This window comes from Equus quagga, chromosome 1 (assembly GCF_021613505.1).
Source record: "Equus quagga isolate Etosha38 chromosome 1, UCLA_HA_Equagga_1.0, whole genome shotgun sequence".
NCBI classification, from domain to species: domain Eukaryota; kingdom Metazoa; phylum Chordata; class Mammalia; order Perissodactyla; family Equidae; genus Equus; species Equus quagga.
In genome coordinates, this window is record NC_060267.1 from 71,108,981 (window position 1) to 71,117,877 (window position 8,897).

At 42.7% G+C, this 8,897-nt stretch overlaps 1 long non-coding RNA gene across 1 annotated transcript; it reads left to right on the plus strand.

Moving 5' to 3' along the window:
* Nucleotides 1-378: 378 nt before the first annotated feature.
* On the plus strand, nucleotides 379-8,601 carry LOC124250493 (uncharacterized). Its single transcript, XR_006891571.1, has 3 exons — nucleotides 379-550; nucleotides 1,516-1,597; nucleotides 7,330-8,601. It is a non-coding gene; the product is annotated as an uncharacterized LOC124250493 (long non-coding RNA).
* The last annotated feature ends 296 nt before the right edge of the window (nucleotides 8,602-8,897 follow it).

Sequence of the window (8,897 nt, forward strand, 5' to 3'; positions counted from 1 at the left end):
GAGATGGTAGAGGCAGAAGTGGAATTCCGATAAATGAGTCCAGGAGATAGGGAGCCCCTGAATGTTTGGGGGCAGCTGAGCCACGTCTTCCTGTTTTCTGCTTTAGAGGAAAAACTCAGCTCCTCAGGGTCCTGTGATGAGTGGTTGGGGGAGTTGAGAGAAGGAATCAGAGTTAGGACTCAAGCTCCAAAATCATAGGCTTGGGCTCAAGTCCTCGTTGCAGCCCTTAGCAGCACCTGACTGCGTGCAAGTCGCTTAGCGGCGCTCGGAAGCTCAGTTTCATTCTCTGACGAATGCCCCGCCCCCCCGCCCTCATCACCGAATTCGTGGTATCGTTGTACAGATTAAATGAGATACTCTAGTGGGAATTGCCTGGGACAGCGTCTGGCACGTGGCGAGTCCTGAAGACGCACGAGCTGTTACTACAGAGATAATTTTCCCTGTCTCTCCTTTCTTCCTCCTTCTCACCCTCTTCCTCCTCTCTTCGCACATTGCCGAGAAGATCCTGAGGCCTCCTGCGTGGACCGCGAGAACTGCTGTGGGCGTCCAGGTAGGTGGGATGTCACTGAGGGACAAAAGGCAGGGGCAGGCGGGGGCCGGGCAAGGCACAGGCAGAGACGGTCCCAGCGGGGGCATTCAGTCTCCCACCTGATTCCTTGCGACCCACAGAAGGCAGATCCTTCACCTTTTGGTGCCTCCGTTTCGACATCAGCATCCGGGGGACCGTCCTGCCCGCTGCCCATCGCGGCAGTTATTCTCTCCCTGTCCCGAGTTCCTAATCTCCTCCCAGGAAATAATTTAGCAACTGCGGAGGCCAGCGAGGGGCTGAGGCCAAAGCCGAGGAATGCCAAGAACATGCTAATCTGAAGGGAAGTCCCCGCCTGCCGTTTAGGCCGCGTTGCACTCACCTCCACAGAAAACAGAAACAAATGACGCTCCGAGAAGGAAAAACAAACGTCCCGAGTTCACTTGGCTGCAGGGCCTTTTCAGAGAGCGAATTACAGTAAATCTAAAAATAAGGCCTGGGGAGGACCAGTGTGCTTTTTCCTTAAATGCACAAAAGGTTTCTCCTTTATACCTGACGGGGGAACAATATAGTTCAACAGGCACATTTTCCCTTATTTTGTTGCGTGAGACCCAGAAAAGCTCAGGGGAGAAAGAGTTCCTGAAATTGTAGCTTGTTACTTGAAGACCAAATCCAGGGAAAGTTATTTTTATACCTAGTGGGGTATTTTTTTTCCTTCTTCCTCCTCCTTTCGACTGCCTGGTATTTATCTTCACAATTAAGGGGTTTGTCTTGTTAAACAAAGTATTTTTTTTTCTTCCCTTGATTATAAAAGAAATACATGTTCATTGTAGAAAATTAGAAACTACCAAAAAAAAAAAAAGGAAATAGAAAAAAGACATCTGTCTTTCAAAGATAACCAACCGTGGTTAATTAAGGCTTTGATACATTTTCTTCTGGTCTGTTAAATAGTTAAATCCATCTGATGTATGTATGTTTGTATCCCACAGCTGTAATGAAATATTTCGAGCACAGGACAGAATACACTGCCTGCCCCTTTCCCATCTCATCTCCCTTCTTTTCTCCCTAGAGGTAAGTTTCTTTATGATTCTGTTGCTTATTTTCATTGTTTTCCACATATTTAGGTGTCACTAAACAATGTATTGTTTAATTTTGCATGTTTTTGGGTTTTGCATAAATGCCAGTATAGTGTATATTAAAGCTCAGGAGTGCCAAGAAATCTCTCTCTCTCTTTTTTTTTTGGTGAGGAAGATTGGCCCTGAGCTAAAATCTGTTGCCAATCCTGCTCTTTTTGCTTGAGGAAGATTGTTGCTGAGCTAAAATCTGTGCCCATCTTCCTCTATTTTGTATGTGGGAGGCCACCACAGCATGGCTTGATGAGTGGTGTGTATGTCCACACCCAGGATCTGAACCGGCACACCCCAGGCCACTGAAGTGGATTTAGCAAACTTAACCACTACGCCACTGGGCCAGCCCCAAGAGTGCCAAGAAATCTTGTGGGGACTGGTCACCTGATGACCCTGGATGGATCACCACAGATTTAAGTTGATCCTGGTGTGCTATGTAGACAGTAGAAGTATTATCATTTTCTAAGTGAATCAAGACATTAAGAAAGGCTAGGAAGCCATTGCTTTTATTTTTCATTCCTCGTAAGTTTGCGAGGGTCAGCCGTGAAGGTGTGTTTATTTCTCGTTTGTTCATTTTTACTGCTGTATAGTATTTCCTTGTGTGAGTTTATCGCAAGTTACAGCGCCTCCCCATCATCCCATGGATAGATATTTGAGTCGTTTTTGGTCTTGACTATTCAAACAATATTTTTATGAACACTCTTAAGCGTGTCTCCTGGCTCATGTGTGTAAGAGCTCTCAGTTTGGGGCGTGCATCTGCGCTGGGTCATAGGGTATGTGCATCCTCAAAGTTACTAGAAAATGGCAAACTCTTTTCCAAAACGATCACACAAATACCTGCATCTCCTCTGGAAAGTGTCTGAGGGTTCCCGCTGCTCCAGATCCTTGGAGCTGCTGGGGATTGCTAGAATTTTCAATTTTTGCCATTCGGTGGATGAAAATGATATCACATTGTGATTTTCATTTAAATTTTCTTGATTTCTGATCAGGTTGACTGCCTTTTAAAAATTGTTTTCTTTTTGCCATTCAAATTTTCTCCTTTTTCAAAATGACTATTAATATCCTTGGCTCATTTTTCTGTTAGGTTATTATTTTTTTTCTTTTGGTAAGAGCTCTTTATATGCTGTGAGTACAATTCCTTAGTTAGCGTTGTAAATATTTCCTCCCAGTTTTTGACTGTTCATTCTTCTATGTTGTATTTTGAGGAATAGAAGTTACTGAATTGATCAATTTGATAAAAGTTAATGCTTTTTTGGTATGTCTTATTAAAACAATCCTTCTGACCTTGAAGTCATCTGTATATTCTATATTTCTTCAAAAATTTTTAAAGTTTTGCTTTTCATCTCAATTACTAAAGTATCTGAATCTGATTTTTTTGTTTGGGTGAAGTAGGGATCAAAATTGTTACTGTCTCTTCCATCTGAATAGCTGATGTGCCATAACTATTTATTGAATAATCTATCTCTATCCACGGACCTGCCATGAAATGCTTTCCTATCTTAGGTATCTATAAAGGCAAGGGTCTATTTCCGGGCTCAATTCTCTCCCTATTGGCAAATATATCCCTCCACATATTAATAAGACTCTATCTTAATTTTTATAATTTTATATTAAGTTCCGATATTTGGAAGGGCACGGTTTGTTATTTGATATTTGTTATTCTTCAAAATTGTTTGAATGACTCTTGGCCCTTTGATCTTGCTCACACATTTCGAATTAGATGTTCAAGTTCTTTGGATATTTTGATTTCAATTGTATTAAATCTGCAGATTGATTTGGGGACAGTTGACGTCTTTATATTGAAACTTCCTATCCATGAACACAGCCCCGTTCTCTCCTTCTATTAAGTTTTCCAAATGTCATCTAACAAGATTTATAGCTTTTTGCATAAAGGTCTTGCACATTTTTTATTAGAATTATTTTTATCGTAATAAATTGCATTTTTAACTGATGGTTGTTGGGTCGTAAAAATGTAACTGAGTTTTGTTTACTGATGATTTTGCTAATTTTCTCATTCTTTCTAAAAATTTGTAGCTTCTATTGGTGTTTTTATGCAGAAAATCATATAAGTTGGGAACAAAGACAATTTTTATACTTTTAAAAAATCTGTGTCGTCTGATTGTATGAGGTAGAACCTCTAAAAAAAGTAACCAAACTTAAACTAGGCTAGCAGCTTCTTTGCTGACTGTAAAGGAAATTCTACTAATAATTCACCATTAAGTATGATATTTACTTTGGATTTTTGTAAATATCCTTTTTCAAGTTAAGAAAGTTTCTAGTTTGAATTTGCTAAATTTGTTTTTAAAGCACTTATTAGTGGTGAATTTTTTTTTTTTTTTTTTTGAGGAAGATTAGCCCTGAGCTAGCTAACATCTGCCACCAATCCTCCTCTTTTTGCTGAGGAAGACTGGCCCTGAGCTAACATCTGTGCCCATCTTCCTCTACTTTATATGTGGGACGCCTACCGCAGCATGGCTTGCCAAGCGGTGCCATGTCCACACCTGGGATCCAAACCGGTGAACCCCGGGCCGCCGATAGAGAACGTGAGAACTTAACCGCTGAGCCACCGGGCCGGCCCCTAGTGGGGAATTTTTAAAGATATTTCTCTGTGTCTACTCGTTGGATCCTGTGATTAATCTCACTTAATATGTTACAATAATGAATAGCAAAAATAAATATCTAATTTCAGTCAACATGACATTGCTTGGATGACCCAAATTTGGTTGCCTGCATTAACTATCTTTATAGTTTCTGAATTTGATTTGCTAAAATTTTGTTTGAGGAGTTTGCATCTATGTTCATGTGACTAGTGATTTTTATTGGCTGGTGATTTTCCTTTTTTATATTGTATTTGCCTCATTTTGGTATCGAAGCTGTACCTTCCTCATCAAATGAGTGGAGAAATTGTTTTCCTCTTTAAGTTCTCGGCAAGAGTTTGAATTATCTGTAATTACCTGCTCTTGACATTTAGTTAGAACTTGCTTTTGTAACCATTGGACTTGTGACTTCTTTATGGCATGGTTTTAAATTATAAATTTAATTTTTTTAATGGTTAAAGGAAAAGGCAGATTTTCTAATTTTTTTAAAGAAAATTTTGGTAGATTATACTCTGCTATGAATTTTTCCATTTTATCTAAGTTTAAGAATTTATTGGCATAAAGTTGATCGTAGTATTTCTTATCCTTTTAATGTCTGCCCTATCTATAATTGTTTATCCCTTTTCTTATTCCTAAGATTAGCTATTTGAGCCTTCTGTCATTTTCTTCTTGATCATTCTCACTGAACCCATCAATTTTATTAGGCTTCCTAAAGAGCCAACTTTTGGCTTTGTTAAAGCTATCTTATTTTCATTTTGTATTTTATGAATTTCTGCTCTCATTTTTAATTCTTTCTTATGTCTACTCTCCTTGGGTTCGTTCAGTGGTTATTTTCTAATTCCTTAAGTTGGATGGTTAGCTCACCCATGTTCAGCCTTTCTTCTTTTCAAATCTGAGCATCCAAGGCTGCACGGTCCTCCCTGAGGACTGGTTTAGCTGTGCTCAGTACATTTTGGTGCGTAGCATTTCCACTGACATTCATTTCTACGTATGTTCTAATTTCCACTTTAATTCTTTCTTTGATCTTTGACTTATTGAGAAGTATGCTCATAAATTTCCAAAACCATAGAGTTTTCTTTGTTATCTTTTTGTTATTTATTTCCAACTGAATTGCTTTGTGGTTAGAGAACGCAGTGTATATGCTGTGCTTCTGAATTTTTTTGGACTGACTTTACGGTCAAGGTTTCACGTATTAAGTGAAAACCATATGGGTGGCACTTTATATACACTATCTTGACTCCTCCCAACAAGGATTCCAAGTACAAAATAATGTTTATTTAACAGATGAGGAAGCTGAGGCTCAGAGAGTAAGTGCAGGAAGCAGGAGTTAATTCAGGTTAGCTTAACTCAAAAGAGTTTTTCTACTCATATAGTAGCTTAGTTTGTCATTTGGAAAATAAGATAGAGTAATACTAGTTAGATTATTATTATGATATCAATATGATATTATTCATATTAGGGAATATGAATTTAAGAGCTCTCTGGGCATTTCCCCTTCTGATCTTAGAGCTAAGCTCTTCATTAATTTCTTGAACCCTTCAGGAGATCTATTGAGGCTGTGCTGGGCTGGGCCCTGGATCTATAGCTTGTCCTTGAAAAGGCCACATTCTACTTGGAAAGTGAAGGAAACTTGGCTTACTGTCTCCTAACATGACTCTTAGCATCAGAGGGTCATTTGTCCTTTTAGTGAAATACCAAAAAAATCTGTTACAAGACACTTGCAGGAAAATGTTGAATAACTGAGTTGCTGTTTCAGGCTGGTTGTTGTGGTGTTGATTCTGTAATCATTGTTGTGGATTTTAGTTCCTGCTCTTTCTAAGGTTCTGCCCCTGCCTCCTGGTCCTGGGCGCAGGTGAGATGTAAATAAATGAAACCTCTGGTTTCCAGCCTCAGCTCTCTCTCTGGGAGGTTTCGCCTCTCCCATCACTGCGGCTTCCTCGTGGATGCTGCTCCCGCAGATCAGGGTCTCCAGCCCCATCCTTGCCTCCACTTCCTGTCTTAACTGGCCCATGCCTCTCTGCTGAGGACACCATTTGCCCCTGGGCTTTGGGAGTGAATATCTCTGAGCCAAGGGCTGGAGGCAGAGGCTGGCTTCTCTGGCTTTCCCCCATGCTACTTCCAGATCCTTGCACACCGGCCTCTGCAGCCTGCATCTCCTCCACACTCCTTTATTCTTCACTTCTGAGGCCAGGCAGTGGCTGGGCACTTTCTCATACAGCAGGTGGTTCAATTCATCTTCCCAAAGCACCTTGCAAGAAAGGCATGCTCACCTCTACTTTGCAGATGTGAAAACTGGAAGCTTAGAAAGGTGAAAATTTGTCCAAGGCCTTGCCTGGGATGCAAACTCAGGTCCACCTCCAAGTGTGTGTTCTTTTCCCCGATTCGCTGTCTTGAGAGGCTTAAGATTTTATTCCTGATGCTACTAAGTGGTGGCCACGGGCAAGTCACTGGTCCTCTGTAGACCCTAGTTTCTTCCTCTTAAAACTGGGGAAACTTATACCTACCTTCCCTTTTTATAGGATGGGTGGATGTTTCAAAGCAACTGAAAGCTCTTTTTAGAAGATGCCTGACCTTAGAAAGGCTGGCTGCAAGGTCCAACTCTGAGCCTCACACATTCTTTCTTCCCAAACAGGGATAAACCTCAGAGAGCCGAGTCCCTTTGTGGGGGCCTCTCTGGGGTTGTTGTCTATGCCTGTCTGGATCTGGGGATGCTAAAAAGCTTGCCTTTTAATTCCAGGACAATGGGAAAGCAGTGAAGGCATTTTAAGCAATGATGATGATGATGACAATAATAATCACGCTGCTGCTAATAGCTAATGTTTATTAAGTGCTAGGCATTTCTTCATTAACTCATAATCCACGCAACAACCACTTTAAGGGGGTAGATTCTATTATTCTTGTGTTATAGATGAGGAAGCTAAGGTTCAGAGATGTTAAGTAACTTACCCAAGGCCACACAGGTGATCTGTGGCTGATACAGACTTCAAACCCAGGTTGTCTGACTCCAGAGGCCTCTGTCTTAACCTTGACTTTCTCCTCCGTGGCCAGAGCTGAAGTGTTACCTTGCTTGCTTTTTCAGTTTGCCTTTTAAGAAGATAATTCTGTGTGGAGGATGAGAGGAGGAGAGACTGGAAGCAAAGAGAACAACCGGAAGCCCTCATCTAAGCAGAAGACAGTGGTGGCCTTAATCTGAGGGGGTGACTGTGGAGTTTGACAAATTTGAGAGGCTTTAAGACACTGGAAGGAAGAGTACATGCATTCATTCATTCAGTGGCTGTTACCTGAGCCCCCAAGATGTGTCAGGCCCAGAAATGGCCAGGCCTTGGTTGGAGAGTGGTCTGGAAGTGCTGGGGGGTCTGTGAGTGAGAGGGCGGTGATTTCATTGGATAAAGAAGGTCCTTCCTGAAAGTGAAATTGCAGCCCACAGCACTGCCCAGGGCAGAAGGAGTGGAGGGAAGATTACTGGAAGGTGCCAGAATCTCCCCTCAAATCCTACTGCCGGTGGGAGGTGTGAGCCACACAGAGAAGGCCTCCTGTGGTTCCCACCCTGCTGTGACTGGCTGCCTTTTGGCTCGAGGGGAGGTTTGCCTTGGCTTTGATTCCTGGTTAATTACCCTCCAAGGTTAATTCTGTAAACGCCAGTAATGACCACGAGTTAATTTCTCTCTCTCCCCTGCCCGCCTCACTTCTTCAATTTTTTTTTCTTTAATGGGCCATCCAAGCTTGTTGGAATGTTTACCAAAGCAGGATAGTTAGAGATGTAAATACATGAATTTACCTTGTCAAAAGGATCTGGAGATAGAATTAAGGCGAGAGGAGTAATTTACAGGTAAATAATTACTTGGAAACCTCAGTGGGGAGACTGCTGGGTTTCTCTAATTATTTATCTTCTCCCAATTTTCTCTTCTTTGAACTGCCAGCGTGGGGGTGTACCGGGGTGGTGTGCCGAGCGGGAGATGCTATTTTGGATTTCCCCTCTCAATTGTGAAATGCCTTTTTTGGGGGGGGACCTCGGCCAGCATGCAGGGCTGGCCAGTCAAGCCCTCGGCAATTTGCAGGACACTTTTATGCTCATGACTTCATTCTGATCCTCTCGTGTGCTCTCAGAGGTGGGCGGTATTGCTGGCCCCATTTATGGATGGAGAAACTGAGGTTCCTAGGGGTGAAGCCAAACGATGAATAAATGGTGTTTTGTGGGTCAGCCCCAGGCTCTGATTCTCCCAGCTTCCAGCAGCCCTTGACCTTTGCCTGGTGGTTCTTACCCCCTCCCAAACCCCCGGCCTGGCTGGGTTCCTCACGGAGCCCAAAAGCTCCGTTGCCAACAACCTGCTCTGTCTTCCCCATAGGCTGGTGGCCGCACCCCTTCCTTACGCTGCTCATTTTCCATTTTAAGATTTCCTGTTTGAACTAAAGGGCAAAGATCTCTGCAGTATCAGCCTGGAGCCGGGCTTCTGTGTGTATAAAGGGGAGCCTCGGCTCCTGCCTCCTGTTTGTCCACTGGCCTTATCGAGGGAGCCCAAGTCCCAAGTTCAGGGGTTCCAGTTCCTTCCCGATTTGCTGGGTAAAGTCCGGCCCTTCCGTGCGGGTGGCCAGGGCAGGTGGCCAGCCTGGAGCCAGCAGTCATTTACGGCCGGGCAGTGCTTCCGT